Raw genomic sequence first — 15,939 nt, forward strand, 5'->3', positions numbered from 1 at the left:
TATGTGTGTGTGTGTGTGTGTGTGTGTGCGCGCATGTGTGCATATGTGTGCGTGTGTACGCGATATGTTTGAGGCGCCAGAATCACTGAGTGTAAGTGTGTGGTTCATGAACGCTGGCTCTGTCTCAGTCATGATGTCATGGCGAGGAGCGGAGGGTCACTACAACTGTGAGTGAATGAATGAGTTTCCCGTCAGTCCATGTGACTTGTGTTTACAGTTGCTGATTGGTCGGTAATAACTCTGGACCTGAAACAGACCACAGGAGGAGAGGTCCTCTTAATCACGCTGTCATCACCTGGTCAAAAGTATGTGGACACCAAACAGTTTGATTGTCCATTACGATGCAGCGCTGCAGCTCTTCTGCTTTCAGTCCTTCTTGCACGTGTTTTAGTGAGTTTAGTTTAATACAAACCTAAATCAGAGGGATTAGAAAAAACAGTGGAATACACTGAGATGTCATTAATGTGTTTTTCTACATAAAAAGAAAACAGTCCCCATCCATGTGCCGTGGTTCAGTTTGGCGTAGCGTCATGTGCTGGCAGGCTGAACTTCGCTCACAGTGGAAAGTGGAGAAAAGTTCAGATTCTTTGAGTCATAAAAATAAATCTCACTCATCCAAACGATCGGAGAGCGAGTGCTGCTAATGTCCTGTTTCCACACTCCATGTTTCATGTGATCATTATCCTATTTTTCCTCCTTTGGGCCCAAGATCATAATCGCTGCCCTGTTGTTGGACCAATCAGAGTGTGAGATTTTGTGCCATGGATGCTCTGTTCTCTGGGCGAAAGAGGAGGGGCACCCTCAGCACAAAGTTTAAAACAGACCTGATAGTACGTGAGGGGGCATCAGTGCACATGGCAGGGCTAACTGGGACACTTGTGAAGGAGCAACAGTCAAGCAGACGATGAATGAACAGCACTGAGTTCGTACTCCAGATGTATGGTTTCACAGGTAAAGAGTCAAGATGAGCTGAATACAGTCCAGACCATCACTCACTGAACATGTGGAGCTTCATGAAACCAACAAAGGAGCAGCTGATGTCCTACATCATGCAGGAAGCTGCAATAAATTCAGAATGAGCACACACACACACACACACACACGCACACATACGTTTTCTTTGTGTGATTATCAGGTTTTAATGATTTTACGCAGTGTTCGTGTTCAGGTGCTGCACTCGTCAGGTGTGTTTCAGCTTTAAATGTTTTCAAAACCTGCAGTGTCGCAGTGAAGCGAGCAGAGCCCAGCGGTCCCACACGGCACAGAGCCAGCACATCTATTATACATACATGAGGGAGGCGAGTGTGTGTGGGTGGGTGTGGAGGGAGGTGTGTGTGTCCAGATGTTGCCAGAAAGTCTGGTTTCTGTTGTCAGCTGAATGGACAAACTCAGCTTAAATGGCCTCAAACACCTTTCATTTATTCATCCACCATTTTTAATTGATCTGCTGCTGAGATGGAGGAACATACACACACGCGCGCGCACACATACACGCACAAACATGCGTGCAAGCACACAAACACACCAGGAACCATCTTCAAGCTGCACTTTCTTGTTGTCCTCTATCAGCAGAGGAAAATCCCACAAAGCTGTTTCTGATGGTTTCATTTAACAGAGCACACAGTAACTAAACCAGAGGCAACTTATACTGTACAAAAGTACTGTAAAATGTAAAAATGCTCTGTTCATGTTACTGCTGCTCATTTCATCTGCTGATTTGAATCTGAAGTTTCGACTGAATTTTATTGCCAGAGAAAAATGTAACAATGTGCAATACTGCCTATGACTAAGGACTTTTATTTTAAATCACAATGTAATTATATTTATATAATTATATGTAGGTAGGTACACGAGAATAAGAGTTAACAAGTCAGGTTTTTAAAGAAAACAAAGACATTTTAAATAATGTAGAAGTCATTTTAGGGAGAACATGAGTCACTTTAAGTATTGCATAATTTGATGGTATTTGTTTTTTGTGTAAGCGGGTATTGGAGAACAGTCCTTTACTACAAAATTACTACTTGAAATGACTTAAAATTACAATTATTTCTTTGTTTCCTGTAAAAACCTATTAACTCTTATTCTAGTGTAGCTGTGTTTTATTTTGTAGGCAGATATAATTACACTGCAATTTCAAATAGAATACATCAAATTTAAGTGGTGCTACACCCTTTGAAAAATCATAGAAAATGTGTGTGTGCGTTTCCCTCTGCAGGGTCCGATCAGAGCGCCTCGGGCTCCTCGCTGACCTACATGAACAGAGAGGATGAAACCAGGATCAAGTGCTGGTTAATAATCGCTGTGATAAATCGGAGTGTAAACACTCAGAGGCCTGCACGGCTTTCAAATTTAACTTCCAAATGAGCGTGTGGGCGGCGCGCTAACACACAGTGTGAGTGAGCCATGTTTGTCTTTGTCACTTCCTGTAAGATGAACCGTCTCATTTAAGCAGGATTACAAAACAAGAAGGACTCAGCGAGCACACATGACAACAAGAATCAATTAAACTTTATTCATACAGCAGCCCTGACACCCGCCGGAGACAAAAGATTAAACATGTGAACCGAGAACAATTTCATAAAGTCAGAGAAAGGAAAAAGAACAACAATAAACACAGAAATAGAAATCAGATCAGACACACTAAAAGATTTATTTGTTCACAATGACTCTCATCTGTTATTCCTTATTACGTATCTTTGCATGCAGCAGATTTTAAAATGTCGGGCATTTTTCAGGATGTCTTTCTTTATATATGTTGGTTTTTAAAGTTTGAAATAAGCTCAAACATCCTGCTGGAGGATCCACACCAAGGTGCAGGACCTGGATCTTGTCCTCGCTGCCATCTGAGTGTCCCCCAGCAGGGGGAGCTGTGTCCTTAAAGCTGCAGGGTTCACACATACCTGAGCAGGCAGCTGTCTTACCTGCTTAACCTGTAGAGGTTTGCAAAGAAATCAACCTGAAACAGAATTTAATTACAGAACACAAACACTCAGAGTAAAGGATGCCATGAAGACGTGACGATGAAGATTTTCTCAGTCCTGTGTCTGTAGCGTAGGGTCCACTGTGGCGCTCGGCTCAGGGTCGTCCTGAACAGTAGTAATTGATTAAATTAACGACACATTTACATAATTGAGCCTGTTTACATTCTGTGGACGAGCGAGGCCCACAGCTAATCCCCCCTCTTTCTCTTTCTCTCTTTCTCAGCCGTCAGTCTATCACTCAGGCCGTCTGCCCTGTCAGTCTCCATCAGTCTCCTAGGCGACGGGATGCTGGTGGTAACCCGCGGTGATGGGAGGCCTCTCTAATATGTAAAGCAGGCCGTCTGGATGCGGGCCGAGCTGTCAGGCGTCCCGGCTGCCCGTAGCTGCAAGGGAGGCCGACCCAAATCTATGCTAATTTGACATTTCCAGCCTCATTTGCATATGTACGCATCAAAGTTTTTTCCTCCTGTAATCTCTCCTTTTTTAACCTCCTCCTCCTCCTGCTGCTGCTGGTCAGCCTGAAGAAAAGACAACTCGCATTCATCTATCATCATCTTTAAATCACTGATTCACAGCATCGTTATTATTATACAGTAACATTATACCTCATGGAAAAATACAGATATTATAAATATGAAATATTCTCCTGCACTGACAATGATGCTCAAGTACAAACATGTGGGTCAGCACTCAGTCAGACATCAACCCCAAAATGAAAAGAAGACAGAAGACGAGGAGGGAAGGAACAAAAGCTGTGTGAATGTGGTACTTCTGAACTGTGCAGTTCTGCCCTCAGTAACCTCCAAAGGGACCAGCCGACCGACGAAGAAGAGGAAGACGAGAGCACTGTAATTTTTTATTATTTTTCCTTTGAGGTCACGATAGTCGGCACCGAGTCTGTGTTTGTCAGCTCTTTTGGATTCAGAAGCCATTGATGTAACACGCCGCTGTAAAGATGTTTTGTTTGATTGAACACCTGGACGTCTGAATCCTCTCCCCCCTGCTTGTTGGGGGCCTTTGTTTTGTGCTCCTGTTCGTCTTGGCCCGCTGTGCCCGCGTGGAGCCTCAACGCTCATTTCACAGCACGGACTCAGCGGGGATGCAAATGTGACACCGTGCAGCCAAACTTTCATCATGTGACGTTTTCACACCCGAAATCTGCTACACACACACACTCTCACAGACTCACACAGACACACACACACTATGTTGGCACGCTGCTCGGCTGTGTCGGGGGAGAAGCGGTGGACGGACGGGTCACCCAGCTCGGTTGGCAGCTCAGCTCCGGCCTTGGCTGGGCTCTCCGCCACCGTCTGCATGTACTCGTGGTGTTGGCAGGTCACACTCACCCCCCAACCTACACACACACACAGAGTGATGTACAGCAGCCGTGTTTAATCCTCCTCCTGGCTGCAGATTACACACCTACATGCTGGATGGGAGGTGAGGGGTTGAGGATGTGGGGGGAGGAGAGGGGGGGGTGTTGGGGCAACCCCTGCGAACACACATACAGACACACACAGGCCTGATGTCAGCTGGCTGTGAAAAGTGGAGGCTGACCACTCGCTGTGATTAAGCACCAACTGGGCTCCGGCCAGCCGACTGGAGCTCCGCCATGCTGCCCCGTCCACTCCTCCACCAGCCAGCTAGCATCCTCCTCCACACCGCCTTCATCCCCTCCCCCTCCTCTCTGCACTCTGGCTGAATCTGAGATCTTTTCTTCTCATATCTGCGGCAACAAGTGTTCCTCACACAGGAAACTGTGAAGCTTCTCCAGCTCCATCATCTCCATCTTCTCACACGTGAACACTGAGATTTATTTTCATAATGACCACATGTTTGCCTTAAGAAGAGCTCATCTGTGCTGCTTGATTATGCATAAAATGGAGACATGAACATGGGGAGAAACACAATTTCAATCTGATTTCCTGCGTTTTTACTCCACCCAGTCTTTCAGATAAGGTCATCCACTGAAGTCCAGATTAGATTAAAACAGAAAATGCACTGAGAGTAACAAAGCTAATACACTTTAGAATTTTAGCTTTATAGAAGCCTAAAATGATACTGAAGCAAAACAACTACAATAAGTAGCAAAAGTACCACTGAGATTTGACCTTTGAGGCACTTACTTTCATGCTCCTGCCGAGGAATGGCAACCTTAAAGCCTGCTCCTCAGAGTGGCTATGCGTGACACTGCGGAGCATATAATGTTATCTGACTTTTCACAATTTTAACAATTAAATGTGATAAGTAATCAAATAAATTAAATAAGAAAAAGAAAGTTAAAAAGGACTCTAAAGCACTTTAAGTGGTCAGTAAGATTAGAAAAAATTACATGAGTGGTGAGAAAAAAAGTGTTTTCCCCCTAATCCTAAAAGCTGATTGGGCCATCCTTAACAAATGCAATCGGGTGTTTCTGATAACTGGCAGTGAGACTTTTACAGTCCTGAGGAGGAATTTTGCCCCTCATCTTTGCAAAATTGTTGTAATTCAGCTGCATTGGAGTGTTTTTGAACAGGAACCACATTTTTAAGGTCATGCCACAGCATCTCAATCGGATTGAGGTCAGGACTTTGACTGGGACACTGGTGTTTTGGATCGTTGTCCTGCTGCAGCTTGAGGTCACGAACAGATGGCCGGACATTCTCCTTCAGGATTTTTTGGTAGACGGCAGAATTCATGGTTCCATCTAACACAGGTCCTAAGGCAGCAAAACAGCCACAGACTGTCATTCACTTTTTCACACGACTGTAAATGCTCATCCAAAACTCTGACATAAACCTGACTTAATGATATTATGTCTTCAATGTTACTGATGTATGTTTGCTGATGATGCACACATTTATGTTTTGGCAAAGGCTTCACAACAGCCCAAAAGAATGATTTGAGCCAACTGACTGATTTGTGAATCAAATGTCTCACAAGTAACTCTACCTCTTTGAACTGGCACATGACACATTTAATGACACCGATTTGAAAGGAACATCTAAAACGTGGGACCTAACATGTTCCATGATTGTTATGATTCACTCATCTGGCACATCAAAAATATTCGGGAACCAACAGTTCATGAAAATGTGATAAAACCTACACTAAACAAAAGATAAGCGTGTAGTGCCAGGACCTCTGCCTTACTGAACCCCTATGGTCCCTCCTGTGTGGGATGAGCCCATAGGAAGACAGATCCATGTAGCTTCTTCAGGCTAAGGATGAGACAAAAGACACTTGACCTTGAGTCTGTGGGACAGGTTCCTTTGAAGGGTGGCTGAGCTCTTCCTTATAAGGAGGAGGGAGATATAGGGTAAGAAGCTGGGTCATTCAAGAAGGACTCGAAGTAGAGCTGCTGCTCCTCCACATCAAAAGGAGACAGTTGAAGTGTTTAGGGCATGTCTTACTAGGAGGAGGGCCCGGGGTAAACCCAGGACTCACTGGAGAGATTACATCTCTCGGTTGGCTTTGGAACAACTCTGTGTTCCCTCAGAGAAACAGGAAAAGGTGAAAGTCTGGGCTTCTCTGCTCAGACTGGTGCCTCTGTGACCTGAACCTGGGTAAGCGGTAGAAAATGGATGGAAATACAAAAAACAGAAAAACTCAGCAGTCAGCAGGCTCAGAGTCGTGCTACACATGTGAGGACACGGCGGTCTCGAGTAAATGGCGGCCATTGACACCAACGGCTTCTCTTAAAATATGACCTCATGACTTCCTAAAAGTCTTCACACAAGGATATCTGAACAGGTTATGAACATATTGGCCAACGACTTCATAGCAGTGCAACATTTCTGTCCTCCAGCCCAGTCAGAAACAAACGCAAAGCCAACGTGAAACAAAGATGCTGCCACCTTATGACCAAAGTCTGTAACACCAGGGGAACCTGAAATGTACTTAAATGTACAATAAATCAACCAGAAACGTGAAATTCAAAGAAACTGACAAAGAACACGTTTATTTGGGAACGTTTGTATTTAATCGATGAGGAAACTCTATTATGAGGTTAAGTTATATGTCCATCACTGTGACAACATACTTTTCAATAAAGGAGGCCAACAAAACAGCACCACTGAGAACATCAAAAGAAGTCTAACCTCTTGAGGTTTGAGGATTTTATACAATTTTCATCAAAAAATTATTTTTAACATGTGAACTGCTTCATCTCTGATCTGCTCGGTTAAATGATTTCAGGATACAGCAGCAGAGAGAGATTGTGGACTAAAGCATCTGATCTTCTTTCACAATTTAACGTCCAAAACTATAAATGATTTTTTTTAATATCTGAATTTTAAAAATAAGAAATTAATCCCACACATGCTGCATCGGCTCCTACAGAAATGCACCAACAGGTACGAGCCACCTTTTATCCTCCTGGTTCTTCAGAGAATAGCTCACACACACACACACACACACACACACACACACACACACACACACACACACACACACACACACACACACACACTGAGGTCGTTCAGTCAGATCCAGCCAAATGGACAAACATGGCGTCCAGTTTAAAGAAGAAAAACATGGTGGATGACAGCCGAGCGCCAAACATAGAAAAGACACACACACACAGACACACACAGACACACACAGGCTGATGATGCATGAAGTCCGGACCGCAGCCAGCTCCTCTCCAGCCTTGGTGGCCTAATCTGAAGCTACTGCTTGCCTCCTGATTCACTGAGCACACTCTGCGGGCCACACGCCATCCCAGCCCACTGCTGCTGCTCCACCCCGCCTCCGGTCCATCCAGCCATCCATCCATCCTGAGCACACATACTGCAGAACCCCCAGGGATGGATGTAGAGCACGGAGATGTCACGTCAGAAGAGTTTAGAGGAGTTTGAGCTGAAGAGGAATTTTTTTTGGGGGGGGGGGGGGGGGGGGGAGAAGAGAAACTCCTGCGGAGAAGAACAGGCTGAAATTATCCTGGTTATCCTCCTCAGTTTGGACTGAAGGGTACTGAAGGAAATCTTTAATAATCAGCTGATCAGAGGTCTGAGCGCTCTGGGTGACATCAGCCTGGCCGACAAACACGATGAAGTGGATTTATTTAATATTAGCTGATAAAGTTTTAAGGTGAAAAATATTCTGAGAAGCTTCTTCGGCTTCAGAAAAACTTTCTCCGACTTATTTACTTAACACAAGCTTGGTTGTTTTAAGCAGGAAGAGTGCTCTCTTATTTTGAAATTGAAAGTAGATGTTTCCGAGTTAGTGGCGATCATGTGATTAGCACCTGCTCGATACTCAACTATAACTAGTGATGTGCGATACCACTGATTTCCTTTCCGATCCGATACCAAGTAATATTCAGGGTGGTATCGACGATACTGATCCGATACCGATACTTTGTACAAAAATGTATTTTATTTATTGTATCTCAAATTATAGCGTCGTAATGATTACAGGGCATCAGATTATTTGTTCTTATCACTTAATAATGCAGGGTTCATCGTATAGAAATGAAAACACTGATGTTGTGCGTTATTTGAACACCTTGCCTGCCTGCAGCACTAAAGGACTCCGTGAGAGACGTCTGTCTCACCCTAGCAGCACCTGTCCCTGTCCTCCTCTTCAGTTCGCCTCAACATACGCTTGTTATATTCTGTGATATGATTTACTTTGGGTGTTTGACAAGGTTAGTGATGTGGCCACAATCATACATGCCAAGCCTCGTGATTTTTCTGGGAGAACACCGAATTTCAGTGCCCCTCCCGAAAATCTCCCGGAGCCACCATTCTCCCGAATTTCTCCCGAATTTCCACCTGGACAACAAAATTGAAAAACCATATCGCAGAATTCATAGCGCAGCCCAGCCAATTCCAGTTTCCAACAATGGCGGCAGCGACTTAGTTTTAATATTGCTCTTATTTCTCTTTGTGGGTCGCAAAAAAACTTTTAACATATTTTCAGGTGAGAATGTAGCTGTGTAAACTTCAAATATCCGAGCCGACCGACACATCATTTTCAAACCCCCGCAGTCTTTCACTAGTCGGGTTAAACATGAGATACAAGTCACTTTGATAACTTAAAAATGTTATTGTTTGGCTTTTTCAGTGTTTTATTTGTTCGTGAGTAAATCGGTTTGGCTGAGATTAAAGTTAGTAGATTAGATTAAATTAAATTAAACTTTATTAATCCCTCGGGAGAGTTCCTCTGGGGAAAACTAATTAAACAAAGTGTGAGACGGTTGAGAGTTTAAGTCAGCGCCCGTTTATATTTTAGATAGCAAGGAGCAGACGGCAGAGTTTCACTCCATCGAGGGAGCTCGTGACATACAACCCGGCTTTCTTTAGGCCGCGAAGGCCGGGTCCTCAGGTGGAAGCAGCCTCTGAATTTGGACACCCCCGCTGTATTTTATCCGATAAATCAACACTGTAAAATGTATTTATCACCCCCCCCCCCCCCCCCCCCCCTTCCCCAACAGCCCTTTTGAATGTCTACCTAATTCTGAGGTCTCAAGGTTGGCAAGTATGGCCACAACACCTCACTTTTTTTGCCACATGTATCGCAAACCACGTCTCAGCTAAACAGATAAAATACGGCTGCACAATTATGCTCAGCCATTGTTGCGAGTGTGCACGCCAAGGGGCTGCGACACATTTACACAGCTGTATTTCGCACATGACTATGAAAGGCAGAAGAGGATGTAGTTCCTTTGAATGTAGATAATCCGAATATTATAGTTTCTTTCCACTGTGTTCCTGTTAATGATAAACTACAAATTTACCCTAAATTACTAAAATATCGATATTATAAATGATCGGTATAGAAGGAATCGATATTTCAGTATCGATCCGCACATCACTAACTCTAAAATGTCGGAGTTTCCTTGAATGCACCATCATGAAGAGAAGCGTACCTGGCTAGCATACCTGCTGGAGCACGTGGCACCCAACCTGAGCTGATGGAGGCTTCGTGCTGTGAAGATGATTTAACAGGTACGTCTAACCTGACTCGCCACAGGTGCAGCCTCACAGCATAACATTCATCACCTTTACATTTATTAAAAGAACGATTAGTGTCAGTGGAAAACTCCAAAGTTTAAATATGCTATTGAATTAAAATGTATGAGCAGCATTTCAGTTTTAATTACACGTTTTTTATTTTTTAATTATTTATTATTATTATTATTATTATTATTATTTTATATTTTATTTTTATTAAAATGGCTCCAGGACCTTCCAAGGGTTAAACAGGCTTAATCGTCAGCTGTTTGTTCAAAGCCGTTTGGTATCCAGGTGAGATGTCAGTCAGGTATAAATGTGGGTTAAACTGGGCCACAACATCTAGAGTTTTGGCTTTCAGGCAACTAAAGTTAATGTCATGTGTTCATGCTGCCATTGTCAATAAAGTTGAGGTTGTGGTACATTACCATCGAGCTAACTCACCTGCTGTGTGACAACCTCAGTCAGAGATGGGGTCAGGCTGTATTTCTGGAGCATCTTAGACCATCACGGAGTTTCTCAGCGTGCACGCGGTCTGTGTGATGTCCACGTGGTATATCACAGGGACCACGTGGTAACGTGAACGACTTCAGTGCAGCTGAATTATCAGCGATGTGACACTAGAGCAAATATAAGACTCACAGCAACGTTCTCAACAACCTGCAGATGCTTCAGGGCAGCTTTAAGACAAGTGAACAATGAGCTACAATTATCCAGACGTGTTGAAATAAATGCATGAATAACAATGAATTTTGACACAATGAGCTACACACAATAGACGCTGGCTTGACTGTAGTGGTGTGCGGATTGATATTGAAATATCGATTCTTCCGATACCAGTAATTTATGTTCTAGAATCGATTCTTATATTAAAATATTGATATTTTAGTATTTTGGGGTAAATTTGTAGTTTATCATTAACAGGAACACAGTAGAAACTATATCATTTGGATCTAAATTGGAAGGAACTACTTCCTCTTCTGCATTTCATAGTCATGTGTGAAATACGGGCTTAAGTTTTATTTCTATATGATAATTCTGAATTATTAAGCAATAAGAACAAGTAGTCTGATGTCCTGTAATCATTATGAAGCTATATTATTATTACAATTACATAATACAATTATATATGAAATACAATGAAATATTACGTTTTTGTACAAAGTATCGGTATCGGATCAGTATCGTCGATACCACCCTGAATTTTACTTGGTATCGGATCAGAAAGGAAATCAGTGGTATCGCACATCATGACTTGACTGTTAAATCAGGAAATTATGTCGCTGTCCGGCAGATGTGCGAAAGCTGCCCCTAGACCTTTCAGACTGAAGCACAACTAGAATTTATTTATATTAGGCACGTGGAGGGAAGGATGCTAAAGCAAGGTGGCTGTTTGATTATTTCAGGTGCAGATTTCTCCTGCTGGAAATTAGATGATTCTGCTGCTTTGATTCACTTTACAATTGTGTGTGTGTTTTTTGTTTGTATGTCCCAGTTATCCTGCTGTGTGTTTTCTGATATTGAAATCAGACTATGAAAGGTTCCAGAAGGTTCCAATTAACTCCCTGTTTGCCTCTACATGCCTCGATTCATATATTAATCAGGTCCTGTAGCTCAATTATTGTTTACTGACCAGTGAAGTGTGTGTGTGTGTGTGTGTGTGTGGGGGGGGGGGGGATAGAGTAGTTGATGAGAGAGTAAAGGTCAAAGGTCATCTCTTGGTAACAGAGGAGGAGGAGAAGAAGAAGAAGCCGGCTGTCCTCGCGGCAGTGAATGCACCGTCGAACTGCTTCCTCATTTCATGTGGAAAAACCAACTAATTACGTGGAAATATGATAATGTATAACGCCGGGGGAGCTGCCCGCCCAGCGCCGCTTATTACCCAGACTCCCTTGTTCCTCCACACTCCCCCCCCCACCCTCTCTCTTCTGGTATTTCTCCCAGGGAGTCTCGCCCTTTCACGACTGGAGAAACATTAGCAGCCAGTCCGGCTTGTTTTGCATCAAAACAACGCCTCATTTGCATAATCTGATCTTGAGCTCCTCCCTCCTCATCACTGCCAGGGAAGGTCGATCCCTCCGCTCCCCATCTTCCTCAGGAGGCGATATCCCCCCACAGATCATCCCCACCACCTTCTCCCCTCTCCTCTTCATCATCTCATCTCATCCAGTTGTCTGATTCCTCCTTAAATATGCCTTCACCTGATACTGCAGGCTGACCTGCAGGCGTGTGTGTGTGTGTGTGTGTGTGTGTGTGTGTGTGTGTGAGATCACTCCTTTCTTCTCCTGAGGAGGAGGAGGGTGTCAGTCAGTCAGTGATTGTGATGTATGAGAGCTGACAGCTTCCCAGTGCGACTATCCACTGGTCACCAGTATAGCTCTTAATGGGTCTAATGGCCTGAGAGAAGAGACATACACACACAGTAAGATGGGTCGGCCTGAACCAGAACTTTCAGGATGTGAAGCTGAGTGTTAAACTGGAGCAGAATGAGCCAAACAGCTGGAGACCATCCAGATGTCTCCCAGTAGTTTTTTCTTTCAGTTATTTGTAATTTTGTTTTGACCCCAAATGTCCTTTTTTTCTCAGGACAGGAAAGAATCTTTCCAAAAGCTCCTGGGTCCACATCAGGACATTCAGGGGCTTAGGAGGGGACGGTGGTGTGTTTGGTAAACTGTGTGAAAACAGTTTGTATCTCACCTGAATATTTATGTGATGTGAGTCGGAGTTGACCTTAGCACCTGCTCAGACACTTTGACTCAGTACAGATTTGGAGCTTTTTTAGAGCCTGAGATTCATTTGCTAACTTATCATGTGACTCAGTCGCTCATTCTTAAATGTTGATGTACTTCTTCAGCACTGAAACGCTGTCCCAGTGGTGTGTTTGGACTGTCTGATGGTTCCTGTGACATTGACCATAAGGTAAAGATGGATCCAATACTGTGCGCAGTTATATAGCTGTGATATTTAAAGATAATATATTAGTAATGGCTTAAATATGAATATAAAAATGTGATAAAATTGGTCAATTCTGGTTCCAGAGACTCTCCTCTGCTCTGTGCAGAGTTATTATTTTTGCCAAAAAAAGCAAATTTTCACACATGTTAAAATGATTCTTTAAATGGACAGGTCCTCCTTTCTCCTCAGCACTCACAGGGCTTTATATACAACATGCCTCATTCACACAAACACTTTTTTTTCTGTGCCAAAGTGCTTTCTATCTAACATTCACACTCAGAGAGCAGCTTGCATGCAGACTGGAGCAGCCAGGGATCGAACCTGCTCTTCCTGCAGATAAATTGTACAGATCCATGTTATCATGAATTCTTCGGCCATGAGAAGTGTGGCCTGGCCTGCAGCTGTGGACTCTGGCTGCAGGATCAGCTGTATTCACAGGTATGGGAGAAAGAGTTGAAAGGACTTAACTCTGTGCAGACAAACACTGGTTGTAAAGGTCAAAGGACACTCCAGAAAGGGCAGTGTTCATCTCAGAACGTGCTTCTTTATGTCTGCTTGGGATTTCGGCTGCTTTAGACTGACAGGAAGTGGAAGAACAAGAAGTGGAGCCTTCTCTTTCTCTGCAACCCGATGATGATGATGATGAGTGGAGTAGAGTTTCCTCTGACAGACAGAGCATGCTCAGTCAAGATGGAAGCTCTGAGTCTGCTATTACAGAGCCCCTCGTCTCTCCAGAGCGGCGGCTTTCTGTGGGTCGATGCCATCGAGCTGAACGGCAGCGGCCCGTCGCTCTCCTGCCAGCACGCTGCAGACCCGAGCGGCTTTCATCTCTCTATTTGTAAGAGGCTCAGCAGGAACCACAGCTCTTACCTGATCTTCACTGAACTCAGAATCACTTTCTGGGCCACCGGAGCTGTAGGAAGAGCCAGCAGCTCAGCCCCGTTTCCACATCCGCAGCTTCAGACTTGGAGCGGTGCTTCTTCAGCGCCACAATGAAGCTGCAGCAGAAAAGTTAAAGGCCTGCAAAGTCAGAGAGAAAATTCTTCTTCTTTGCTGCTCGGCGACACGGCCTGTTTAATTATGGGTCAGCGAGGAAGGGAAATTAATCTCAGGCGGTGGAGGAGTCACGGCGTCAGGCTGACAGGGGCCCTGGGGCCAAGGGGGGGCGGGCACGGGGCCAAATGCCGTGGTAGCCTCTGAAGTCACCACGCAAAAGGGTAGCAGTCAAAAGTGATCAGAGAGCGCCGGACAGCGGACTGGAAGTCAGTGCATTTCTGGCAGCGAAGCCTCTGAATGAACATAAACCCATGTGACAGACACGCTTCAACTTCACCGCCACTTTCTGAGGCCACGGCAAGGACGTGTGCACGGCCTGGGGGACGGGGGGGCTGACGGTTTCAGAGAGATTGCTCCTCAGGTTTAAACTCTACACAAAGCATGAAAAAGAAATGCATTAAGAAATCACGTTTCTATTCTGAACTCTGGAAAAATGCACAACAGCGCCTCACTCAGGTACGGGGGTCCAAACATGTTGGCCATAACTACCCGAGAGTCAGAAACAGCCTAATCTGAACCTTTCCACAGTTTTTATACATACATTTTTGCAGTTTTATTGGATGGTTGGTTTATATTAAGTTCTGCATTTACATGTATTACTTAATCAAGTGTATTTGATTTTTTTGCATTTACTTCCATTTCCTGTTTAGTTCCACATTTACATTAGCTTCTGATCACTGGATCCATTTTTTTAACAGACCTACCAAGCACTTATATGCACAATCTCTCTCTCTCACACACACACACAGATTCATACATCACGTTACTTTTTGCACAACCCACTGTCATTGTTGCACATTTCTATTGCACTGTTCTGCCTGTATCGTTCTGTTCTGTCTTTGTTTTGTTGCAATTTTTTCACACTTGCACAGTATGTAGTCCTGTATTGATTGTCTGTTTATTAGGGGTGCAACAATACTTGTATCGATATTGAACCGTTGGATACAGTGCTTTCGGTTCGGTACCATATGTATCGAACAATACAAACTTTTTTATTTATTTATTTTATCAACTTTTCTTCTGACGATGCTGTCTGTGTTGAGCGCTCAGTGGATCTGCGTTCGACTACTCCGCCTAGGCTGCAGTGTTGCCAACTTAGCTACTTTGTCGCTATATTTAGCGAGTTTTCAGGCCCCTTAGCGATAATAATTTATTTATTTTGTATTATTTATAACTTAATTTATTTGTTGTATTCTTCCTAGATTACGCATTGTGTTCTGCTTTTTTTTTTTTTTTTTTTCTAAAAAGCGACTAGTGACAAATCTGGCGACTTTTTCTGGTGTTATTGGAGACTTATTTATGACGACTTTTTGATGTGAAAGAGCGTGTTGCTCTTACTCTTAACAAGTAGCGGTGCTGCCGTGGGCACCTCACCCGTGCTAAAGCACTCACGGGCGGAGGATAGTCCTCCCCCAGCTGCAGGAGATGTTCACACCTATGCGTCCAAACTGCAAATGAATCGCGCATGAGCGAAGCCGCTGCTCCCGCACTGACTGTAATGCAGTCAGTTCTTCTTTTACTGTTATGCTGTTTTGTGGATCACAAGGTTTAAAACTACTTATAAACACACACACACAAAGTAACTCCACCAGAGTGCCTATTTCGGGTCACTTTTGCCGGTCGAAGCCCGGATAAAGGAGCAGGGTTGGAATTGTGACATTAAAAAACAATAATTGCTAAAAGAAATTTAATTTGTAGTTCTAAATAAATTCTAAATGCATTTAGGACGTTTTTTGCTCACTTTATGTCTCTTCCACGATGTTATTTCTCTCTCCAACAGCGTAGGTTACAATTATATTAACATGACCAATTATGCAAATTAGGTGATGACGTCAATTTGCGACTTCTAGCGACTTTTAGGACAGCCAATAGCGATTTTCCTTACTGAGGAGTTGGCAACACTACTAGGCTGCACTGTCGAGTGCAGATCCACTGAGCGCAGCGCAAGCTAGCAAGACAGAAGCTAAGCTCGAAATTGAACCTCCCCCACCCTCATTCAGATCTGG

The 15,939-nt window shown here is 43.8% G+C and overlaps 1 protein-coding gene across 1 annotated transcript in view; it reads left to right on the forward strand.

Annotated features, from left to right (window-relative positions):
- Positions 1-9,823: 9,823 nt before the first annotated feature.
- The window catches only part of frem1b (Fras1 related extracellular matrix 1b), a 50,250-nt gene continuing 44,134 nt past the window's right edge, over positions 9,824-15,939 (forward strand). The window contains exon 1 of the mRNA XM_076880031.1: positions 9,824-9,916. The gene's annotated coding sequence lies outside the window, so the exon portion shown is untranslated. The remainder of the gene's footprint in view (positions 9,917-15,939) is intronic.

This window comes from Maylandia zebra, linkage group LG23, assembly GCF_041146795.1.
Source record: "Maylandia zebra isolate NMK-2024a linkage group LG23, Mzebra_GT3a, whole genome shotgun sequence".
NCBI lineage: Eukaryota > Metazoa > Chordata > Actinopteri > Cichliformes > Cichlidae > Maylandia > Maylandia zebra.